The 12,068-nt window shown below is 32.7% G+C and overlaps 1 long non-coding RNA gene across 1 annotated transcript in view; it reads left to right on the top strand.

Annotated features, from left to right (window-relative positions):
• Positions 1-12,068, top strand: part of LOC145683389 (uncharacterized) — a 241,635-nt gene that overhangs the window by 154,069 nt on the left and 75,498 nt on the right. Inside the window, exon 3 of the long non-coding RNA XR_014131070.1 lies at positions 9,423-9,449. This is a non-coding gene — a long non-coding RNA (uncharacterized LOC145683389). The remainder of the gene's footprint in view (positions 1-9,422; positions 9,450-12,068) is intronic.

Raw genomic sequence — 12,068 nt, 5'->3', positions numbered from 1 at the left:
ATGAAGTTCCAAAGTAGTTCGTTGTCTTACAGCAATGTTAGAAATGCGTATACACTAATAATGTGAAGTAGCAATTATACTCTTATTCAGACAAATTAAACTTTGATAAAACCAGATAAATCGTTCTATGTTACTAGTTGTACATGAGCATACAACTAATGAGGCAGATATTCTTGAAATTAATATGAAAAATTTATACCTAATAATATTTATTTTTATATTAATTGGGTATCTGATAAAGCTCTGAAATAAGACTAAACTTTCGATCTAAACGTGTAAACCTGTTCTTCTTAGCATTGAAATATTTTCAGTTTACTTCGTGTTCTTTAGTATTGAGTATTATTTTTTTGACATTTAAGTAGCGCTTGCTACCTTCTCAACTGGACGAGTAACTCTACGGAAAATATTACACCGCTCACGATGTCATCGTATAATTTTGCATATATACTTTTCTTGTAAATTACCTAACTCTAATGAGGAAGGTAGGAGGGCTACCGGAACTGTTTCAATTAGAATACTCAATACTATCAAAGACGGAATTAAAGATAAATGCCAGAAATAATTCGTTAGAATTAAAAGCACTGCGAAATCATATCATTGCATAACACTCAAATTCAAACAAATTAAATGAAATTTTTAGTATTATTTCCCAAATTTATATTTTGTACGCTACAGAGGTTGAAGTCTTGAAAGCCGAAGTCCCGAAACAATGACGTTCTGTATTTTGCGAAGCTGTACATGAGAATGTGGTTATTTTCATTTTGAAGGGAAAGAAAACCAGAGGATTATTATTTCTTCCGAACCCTAATTTTGTTTAATTGAAGTAATAACTATGTATGATACTGATTGATACAATTGGATATTGTGCACCACTCCTTTTCGATCCAGGGGTGTGTACAAGGAAATTGCGGGGAGTAGAATAATACATAGTATTCATATGTATTGAATCTTGTCAAGGCAGCATTTTTATTGTAGATTCTATTACAGAGAGAACGAAGGTTGTAGTTGAATAAGAAAAAAAGCTTCAGAAGCTCTATCCCCTAAACAAGGTACCTTTCTTTCATGTGTACTCAGGAGTAATAGCAAATAATTTGGGAGTTGAATTTGCCACTTGAGAAATTGAGGAAATGGCGGAATGAAGAAAGTAGGAGGAACAAGGAGAAATCCAAGAAAACTCACACAAACATTGTTTGTCCAATACAAAGCTCATTTGGCGGAAGCTGGGATCGAACGACGGACACTATGCACTACCGCTGCCATTGCTAAGACCGATTCAAAAGCACTGTACTGTCAGATTGATATCCTGACTGAAAAGTACCGGTATGAAGTCCAAGCATTGTACGGAGAAGACATGAACAATTTTAACCTGCACCAAGCCGAGAATCTAACTAGACGGTACAGGGGGACTGATGGGTAACAGAAATGAATAATAATTTTAAAGTAGGTACAATGAAGGAATTCAAATGAAAAACTGAATGCTGTTCATATTTTCTTCCACACTGTATTTATATTGAGACCTCCTGAAGTTAATCTACAAGTAGTACTGGGGCTTCTCATTTAGTTCATACTCTGCTGAAAGAAAAACAAAATTCTAACCTAACCTGAGAATGTAAGAAATGTCTCACAACTTGATAGAATAGTCTGCTCAAGTAATGACTGTGTTTTTACATTGTAGCTTTTATGCCACTGATTCGAAAGCCGTATTCCACCTTATTTATATGACAATCGAAAGAGAATTACAATTTGTCAACTAATACTTCTGGTGGGCCTTTTAAATTTTATCTGTGCAAGTGGGCAGGCCGGTAGCCAGTCCAAAAATGTAAAGGGGGTGCAATTCAAGAATAGTTCATCAGCCTATTATAGTTCATTTGCAAGCCTACAGTGAAAATTTTAGGGGGGTGTAGTGAGCGAATTTACTACTTTAAAAAAAAACGGTCGCCACAACTTTCGTAAGTCAGACAATGACCAAAATTGTCAAATATTGTTGTTTAACAAACGTATTTATCATCAGCTTAATGATAATTATCTTTCTATTCAAGACTAATATTTGGATTAGTTCAATTTTGACCGTGTATCTGAAAGACAACAATATTTGCGTCATTATTGCTTACGAGGAGTTTGAAAATAGGAAAAGTATAGACAAGAAAAGAAGGAAAAGAGGTAGAACGAGAAGAATTTTTATAGAACCATCTACTAAGTATGGTTTATTTTTTACAAGGAGATTTACTAGAAAAAATCTTGTAGTTCCATTGTTACTACGAAGATAACTTCATCAGTCACTTCCAGCAGCTTATTACTTGCTATCTGAGACATCGAAGATATCAGCTAACAAAACAAATATTACCTAAGTTAGGTTCCCACATATAACTAAATGTACTGTTAACCTAAAATGGCATTCATATACACACCGTTCTCACTCATGACATAGACCAAAGCTGATATTGTACATTACGCAATAAAAAGAAATCTATCTACAGGGTAACAAAAGTTTTATTACGATAAAGAACATATCATTCAGAAACTAAATATCAACTATTGTTCACATCAATTTTGTGAAACATATTATTTCACGAAACCCCAATATAATTATTATTAATAGCATTATTCCTTATAACTTGAAATAATGTACATTTTGAAATTTGATAGCAATCTAGCTATTAGAAAATAGAAAAAAATATCCCAAGTATGACGCATTAGCTTTCTGTGACTACGTATACATAAACCAATAAAATAGTTGTAGATAGCTTAAGATTTCTTTTTACACATTTTATAAGAATTAAAAGCAAGAGAAAAATGTGAAAAATTAAAAAAAAAAGATTCTAACAAACTTTGTAGTTCTTATGTACATCACTTCTCCTGAAGAAAATATTCGGAAATTCGTATGTGAATCTTTATATCAAATTGTCTTTCAATTTAGTTCACCCATACTCATAGATTGGAATTTAACGTTGTTGAGTCTTGTCTCATTGGAAAACATTTATCCTATTATGTTGTCCAAGGTCACTTTGATCTTGGATAACTTCAATATTTCACCATCTCTTCAGGAAAAAAAAACAAATTTCTTGGTACAAATAGTAATATTTATATATTGTTTCCAAAGGGTACAGACCTTGAGACGAATTTTAAAGTTTTTCGGAACGATTTACACTGGGAAATCTGAGGAGTCATACTATCACTTTTGGGTTAGATTAGTTATAATTTCAAAAGAAATATTTTTTAGCTTTTTTTTACTCTAAAGTTATATCGCCAACCTTTTCGGAGATTTATATCCATAGAAAAAGACGTGAGAATGAAGTTAATGTTGAATCTCTGAGTTACTTTGTAACTATTAAGTTTGTCAAGGAAAATTCTCATCATAGCCTGCTATCTTATCCAAACAATTACATGCATGTGAGTCATATTGGGGGTATTAAACACATAAGGTTAATACAAACACATTTATAACATAGATTCATACAATTTTATTAGTATTACCGAATATGGCATCTTATTAAAAAAACAAAGAAGGTCGGGATCGTTTCTGAATTATCGAAGATAAGCACGCTATTTGTTAAGAAACTCTACTCAATTATATATTTATAATTCTCACTAAAATAAATCAACAAAGTATTCTCATATATATATATTTTCAAGTTATATTCATATATTCATCTATTCATATTCCTTCCTCATGCATAGGAATACAACTTTGTATTACAAGTTATAGTAAATCATTTTGACTCCATTATATCTTTAAACAAAGTAATTTAATAGCAGGTTGGTAAAGTAATACCAAATTGAATTTAATTATTTTGAAACCTAATGAATAAAATGATCAAGATATTTCATTCTAGCACAGTTAACATAGTATTTCAGGGAAAAAATCGATATACCTTGTGTTACCTAAAATTCACATCACTGCAAAATTATAAACTTAAGTTTTTGTGGGCCCAGACTTCTAAACTACTCAGTTTATCTCCGAATTATCGTATTTTGAACTATGAACCATTAGATTGTAAGTGGGAGCTACAATTTTATGCAAAAAAATAGGTGACTCGCTCCAGAAGACACGTTTTAAGAAGGAAAAATAAAACAATATTGAACTTCTACCAAAACAGGCGGATTAAGATATCAACGCTCCTGATGAACGACAACTAGTGCAAGGAAATCCAAATGATGAAACCGAAATTTAAAGTTATCTATAACTGTCTCTCGATCATACACAAAGAGCACCTGACCCTACGGGCTAACACTCTGCACGGTCAGTGAAAGAACAAAAAAATATTTCCATGAAAAGTATTAATATTTAAAGTAAGGTTTTAAAAAAATATAATATAAATTTTCTTATAAAAGTTAAGCTTTGTAAAGATAAGGGGGAAGGTAAATAAAAAATATAGTAGGAAGATAGAATCCGATAGGGAAGAAAACGTGAGTGAAAGAAAGAAATGAGTTCAACAGATAAACAGTAAGACGGTATACCACTGCCAGGTAAGTTGGATCAAAGAAACAAAAAACGACAAGCGTCGATTTGAAATCCGAAACATCACTCTTTAACGATAGAGAGCGGGATTAAAATAGCGCCAAGCTGATAAGTCCCCTGATAAGAAGGGAAGCAAGTCTGTGCCCTGATTACTACGTTTATAGGGAGAACATAGTCCCTATAAATATATCAATACTCACTGTCATCCGGCCCAAACCATCAGGGTTTCTCCGAATCTCTCGGCCAGTGTAGTAGGAATCTCCCTTTAGAAATTTCTAACACTAAAAGAAATTATCCAACGCCCCAACAGCAGTAAAAAATCAGTAAAAACTCGAAGAAGGAATCCTCAAAGAAGAGACAAATATCTGCGCAGTTGGGCAGCCGGAACTAAGAAAAAATATAAAAAATAAAAAAGAAATGTGCTAGTAATTACTACCAACCAAAGACTACTAGCCACATCCCAATTCGCACAGTCGTGAGTCTCTGAACGCCGTCCGATTTTCACATTCACTATAATAAAAAAAGAAATTTGAAAATAAGGAGGGAGGGGACATAAGCGTTTAGGACGAAACTCCAACGAAGAAAAAGAAAAAATCGGAGAACTATTAGACGTCATGCAATGTTTCGTATGAATTGGGTGAGCAGCGGTGTATAAAAGAAAAAATAATGCGGGAAATTTAATTGTTAACTTCACCAATGCAAATCTATAGATAAGTTGTAACCCTGTACTCCAACTCTCGCGTGTCGTCTGTTCACTTAAACCACCTTGTACATCAGAACAAGGATATGCCTAACTCAAATAATCTTTATTTGCTAAGATTACCGTCGTAATCGCACCAGAAAACTATCTCGATTTGCAATATTAATAACTAAATTGTTTCAAAAAACTGAGAAATGTGATACTAAACGTAAGCGCTGACTCGACTAAAAAAAATTAATATATGGAACTTATGATCAGAAATGGTACTCGAAACGTGTACTAGCCATTAATTTTACTACTCATTTCACTGCATAAGTTAGCAACATTGGGCGACGTTCATACTATTTCATGAACATTCCACACATTCTCCCGTATGTATACAAGTAACATTTACATAAAAGAAAATTATCACAAAGGACTTTACAGGTCAATTTTACTACGGCACCTTTATTCTAAAAAATGAGGAGGAGGATACTTCAGTCCACCGTTGTACCTAGTATACCTTAGAAGTAAACACCTCGAGACACCGGAAAGTAAACAAACCATATTTGGGTTTGTTAGCACCCTTGTGCTATAGTATCAACTACCATACGTCGAAAAGGTTACAATTTATGGTCTTCATATAATATATCAATCTCTTTGGTTTTGTATTAACCATTTCCTAACGGACGTGGTAAATTAGAAAAACCTAATTCAAGTAGTTACGCCGAAACGTCTAGTTGCTAAACTATACCTACACTTGTTGGATAACCTAAAGACTTGAAACTCTCCTAACTATATTTTAAGAACATAGCTTCCATCTTTTATACGTATGAACGAAAAATTATAAGTTAGAAAAATGTATTTCTTCCATATAATATAAATATCATCGCTAACACTTCGACTCAAAACAGCAAATACATTTGAAAACTGCAACAATATAATGTTACGATATCAGCTCGATATAGCTTTCTGCTTACACCACGGAAATAACATTCCCAATTTAACGCGACACCGAACGTTTAAAATTTTGATTTAACAAAAAAACTAAAAGATATATACCAACAAGATTGACCAGATAACTAAATCTATTGTTTTGCTAGATATATATATTCCTTGTATTCCTGTTAACTACCAAATATTCGTGAAAAATGAAAAAAATAAGTGTTTCTAAAATTTCCTTTTACCTTAACTTCCCTGCATGGCTTTTGTAAACAAATAATGAATACGACTCGCGTTGTACTACTGATAATTCTAGATAGATGGCGCTCGAAATTCTTCTCGTTTTCTACTTGTTACGGGTAGGTTTACTTTAAACGGACCATAACCAGACTTATCAGTTTAGTAATTTGTATCTATTAATATCACTATTGCTTATAAATGAGCAATTTAAAGAATAAAGAAACAAAATAAATCTCCCACATTCCGAGATGAACGAGTTTTCTTTAGCGGATAATAATATACTTTTGTTTCTGTATTCAAAATTTAACAAAACTCATTCCCATCACATACACACTGAACATACAGCACACGGTTACATGCAATTTATTATACATATACATATCACTTAAAATATAGGTACACGTATACATGAATTGTGGGAACTTAACTAGTTTAGATTAATTAATAAAATTTCTAGCTACGGACCTGTATTTAAAAGATTATAATTTCATTTCGAAATGTCAGCTTTCGTGGGGGAGTGAGGTCTAAGGTATTTGATTTACATTACTATTACCTAGGTGTAAACCTTTACTCTTTCCAGGCCCTTTCTGAGTGAAAGGAACCCTTCAGATGCTAACCCGAATTTCTTTCAACCCATTCCGACATACAGGAACGATCCTTGTGAAATTAATGCTGCATAATGAGAATGAAACTTCTCAATCTGAAAACATACTCTACCGCCATAGTCCTAACACACACACAGACTCTATAATTAACTAAGTGAATTTTTACCCCCAGTACACGCTACGTTAAATCAAAAAATTTAGCTTTCTGATGAAACTTCGAAAATTAAAACCAAAATCACTAATATCGAAGAAATCTCCGTTAATATTTTAATGGTATAGCACTAAATACTGTCTACTTATATCACTGGCCACTTAGCTTCCATTTCTCAGCTGATATGACTGTCCGACTACGATTGATAATTCCCAAAAGAACATTTTTGTATAGCTTCTGTTTCAAATTTTCAAATATTAACAGTTATTTCCCCTTCTTCACTACTACAGATTGTCACTGTTTAATTAATTTTCACAAATTGACGTTACCTTTTATTTTGTAAGCGTCCTCATTACCGTCGTGTATCAATAACTCTCACCGGATCGTAGCCATGAAGAAGAATGATAGATAGCGCCAACTAGCTACTTAACATCGAACCGAAATAGTTAAGACCGGATCTCTCACTTTTTCTAAGATGTAGGTATATGCTCAAGGGCGAGGGTTAAGATGAAAAAATTTTACTATACTAGACTGTCAGAGATTTTGCAAATTAGAAATAATGCTCCTTTGCAAAAGTGAGGGATGAAAGGTACTGTATTTTCGGTTAGGAACAGATATAGAAGAATAAAATTGTCATCTTATTGCCACATTTATTTCTTCTCAGTAAAACTAAAGAAAATAATGTGCGTAAGAACGAATAAGCTCTTTAAAAGTTTGTACAGGGTCATTTCTTGATTCCGACTGGTGATAGCGATGAAAATAAATGATGTCTAAACTTTCAAACGATTGTAACCGTCTGGTTACAGCGGAGTACCAATTTAAGGGGAGCCCGACCCCCTAGATCCCCCGTGGATACGAGCCTGCAAGTGAGTTACTTTCGTATCGCCCACCACAAATCTTTTAGTGGAGAATAAGAAGGAAATCAATAAAATAATTATATTTTTTCAACAGTAATTTTGTGTGGTGCGTTAAAAGTAAACATGCATGCTCCAATTCACGTAAAATACAAAGTACACAATTTAATTAATATTTTGGAAAGTTGCATGTCACTAAAAGGACAAATTTGTCTAACATATAGAATGACCAGAAGCATAGAATGAGGCATCTGGGAACAATTGCCTAGAAGCATTACTCATGATTTTCGAAGAGAAATAATTGTCGTCATTAACCGTCAATCTATTACAATGATTGCACAAATGTTGCCTTTACACTTACAACTACATATTACATTCATATTGCTAGTAGTACTTGCTTGTGAAATCTTCTATGGTGTCAGTAACTCCTCTATCTTGTTTTTTGACATATTATTGATAAATAAGCACCAATGTTTTGTATTGCTACTATGTTGCCTTCTAGGGGCGCGGTGTCTCAGTGGTAGAGCGTTTACCTCCGGTGCTTGCGGTCTCTGGTTTGATCCCAGCTCGCGCAGCGTGGACTTTGTGGTGAACAAACATCGTGCCCGTGGGTTTTCTCGGAATTCTCACGTTTCCTCCTACTTTCTTCATTCCACCATTTCACTGATTTGTCATTATCACCGTCTCCTTTAGCCTAACCGGCATAAGCGTGGGACGTTAAACTTAAGGAGTTCATTTCATTTTCTTTCTTTATGTGGCATCGTAACTTTCTCTATGTCCGCTCCATTAGCCAAAATGAGAACATATAGTTCAGGATTAAGAGGACCACTCTGCTCTTATGTTAGCTCGTTGGCACTTGTTTCGATATTATTGGATTTCCAAGCTGTTTATTATATCTCGTGAAATTCAATGATATACGTATACATGTCATAAAACAATATTATGTTTTAAGAATACATTGGTATTTGCTTCTGACAACCAGTCTCTGATTCAAATTTGCAACTAAATTTCCTCATTCTCATTTTTTGAGTTATTTTCTCCTAAAAATTGAGACAAATTTAATCATTTTTTTGAGGACTAAAGTGTGTTTATTTTTGAATAAATCATTTTAACAGTGTATATTATGCAGATGGACATATATACAGGTTGTTTAGTGATTTTATATAGAAATCCGTCAATTCTAAAAAAGGATGCAAATTTCCTGTTGAGATAGAAGGGAAGATCGTTTCCATATGATTCAGCAAATTTTCCATCATCCGAAGAACATATATATTGCTATATCAACAATGGCAGTGGGTGAAATTGATATTATTATCCTATTTCATATTTATCAGAAAAAAATAAAATTTTGTGAGAAATATCTTTACACACACACACACACACATATATATATATATATATATATATATATATATATATATATATATATATATATATATATATATATATATATAAATATATATATATTTATAAATATTATTATTCATTTCAGATTATGTATACGGAGAAGTGTATCTAAGTGAGTACATTATATGTTTATATATTTTTTCTTCTTTAAATACTGGTTCTTTACAGCGTAATAACTTTGAACGAAAGCAAAGATCCTATTTACTAGATATGCTCTTAGTTCGAGAGTAGCATAAATATTAAAATGCAGAACGAGAATATTATTTTCTTGAACTTCTCTTATACAACTACTTTTATTTTTGACGACTTCGTACTTCGTACTTCGTATTTCTTGTTTTATTGTTTTTTAATTTTATATTATATATTTGTCTTTCCTGCAGCATGTCCAGAGATTTATGAACTGCGAAAGAAAGCTCTTTTGTTCATATTCTGAAATTTATAATTTATAAATTTCAATCCCCTTTTATACAAAATTATAAATTTTTGGAGTAATCGGGTTGAGTAATGTTCCATATTGTAATCGTATAGTATAAATTTGTGTAAAGTTTTCAGTGTAAAAATCAAATATAAATTTCTGCAAGAGAGAGAAATTAGTTCAATCACTCTTTCCTTATCACAAAATACAATTTGGCAGAAATCTTTCTTCTCAAAGAAAGTATATAAAAATAAAATATTTCACGAAGAGAAGAAGTTTCTACCCTTAACAATTCTAGTCATATTTAAAGGAAAATAATCATTCCCATCCTCCATCATAACACATCGAAACAATACATTTTGAGAGGAATTCTACCACAATTATATACGTCTGCCAAGAGGTATGTTATACAGATGGACATTATAAAATTTGTTTGGTGATTTTATTTTGAAATCTGTCAATTCTTGAATGGATGCAAATTTCCATAGAGACAAATTTTTCAGATAGAAGGGAAGATATTTTCGATACTGATTCAACAAAGTATTTATCTTCTGAAGAATAAATACTTTTTTTGAAAATACTTGCTTTATCAACAAAGAAAGTGGGGAAATTGACTTTTATATCCTATTTCATATTTAGCAGATAAGGTGAAAAAAGCTGTAAGGAATAGCAAGATAATAGTATCTTATCAATATACATCGGATTTTTAAGCACTTAAAGTGCGTGAATTATGGAAGCAACTACGCCACTAAATGTGTTGAAATATGCACTTACAATATAATAATGTATAAGACGTCGAAACATGCAGCAAAATTGTGACATTGGTGAATTATGATACCGTAAATGTAGTTTAGCTTTTAGGGAATTCTCTTCAGATTTTATTTTTGTAACAGTCACAGTTTCTGTTCTTCGATCATTAAAAAATCATACAAATTATGAGGTTAAAATAAATACAGTCGTGTGAAAACACGATCTTTAGTTTATCTTCATATTTGTATTTTAGAGTGCATTTACTTTACAGGAAGTAATAAGAGTCTCTTTTCTATATTCTTCTATGGTTTAAAAAAATGTTTTTACGAATTTACTTCTTCCCTTAATTAGCCTTACAGTATATCACAATTTGCTTTTCTTTATTATCTAGTGTCAATTTGTGACATTTGTAGCTAGAAAATAGCCTGTTACCATCAATAGATATTACTGGATGATATTTGTATACAGATGCAACTTTAGTGTATATTTTTGGTAAGTTGAAATTTAACCCTTGAAGGTATTTTGCAATAGCTTTAACTGTTTTGTAGTCAGAATTTCGGCCAAAAACGCATGAACATTTCTTTCCCACATATCCTGAATTTATTAGGAACTGACTAGAGGTCCCGCTGCACATTACTTACTAGAGCTAAACATTCACTGAGATGCATTTTTCGCCTCTATGTTTCTGAATTGACGTTGATAATCTATTACAATGTCTTCATCAGATTTCTCTTATAATGTTGATAATTGTAAGAGCCATTGCTCTGCTGGTCGGTTGTTAATATTAACATTATTAACTACATTTTCCTCCATCCTCCCACGCAAACAGCCGTATGTTCCATAGACACACAAATGCTTTGAAAATACAAACTACAACTGGACGTATTCCGTCATAAAAGGATACATCTGAATTAATAACTTATAGAATATGGTAAATATTTTTGTAAGCACTAATATATGCCCTAAGCTTTGAAGTAAGCACAAATATGCGCTATAAAACTTCAAATAGTAGCTGTGTTACTGTTGTTAGGAACCAATACGAAGTTTAACAGAGATGCATGTAAACATATAACACAGGGCGTGAAATCACGAGGGCCCGACGGGGACTTCCCCACTTCAAAAAATTTGTGCTTGCATTTTTCGGTTCTTCCGTTGTGACGCGATGTACACGTTTATCCTCTAGCTAGAATTAGAGCTATCCAAAAGAAAATAATAGTCCATTCACTATCCTCGTGTACAATGCTTGTCCGATACCGACACGCCGTAAGTGGTGAAAATGTCATTAAACTCACCATGGGTGCTTATTTATGGCCGGTCGGAGGAGAGTCAATGAGAATGGTTGAGGCTGACAGTTTTCTTGTTGACACACTTCATTTCATTTTATCCTGTTTTTTTCTAAAGTTGTTAAAAATACCTAGATGAAAATAGTAATTGTTATCTGTACTATGAACAAACTGTTGCAAAATTACTAATATGGTATAGAGCGCTCAATGGTGGCTCAGTGGTAGAGAGCCCACATCAAGCTGATGTGCAGTTTTCAACATGTTCCAAATCGTGAAATATTGT

The sequence above is a fragment of the Thermobia domestica genome, chromosome 4 (genome assembly GCF_964235325.1).
Source record: "Thermobia domestica chromosome 4, izTheDome1.hap1.1, whole genome shotgun sequence".
Classification (NCBI taxonomy): Eukaryota; Metazoa; Arthropoda; class Insecta; order Zygentoma; family Lepismatidae; genus Thermobia; species Thermobia domestica.
Note: the sequence above shows the minus strand (reverse complement) of the source record. Positions and strands in the feature narration are given on the sequence as shown.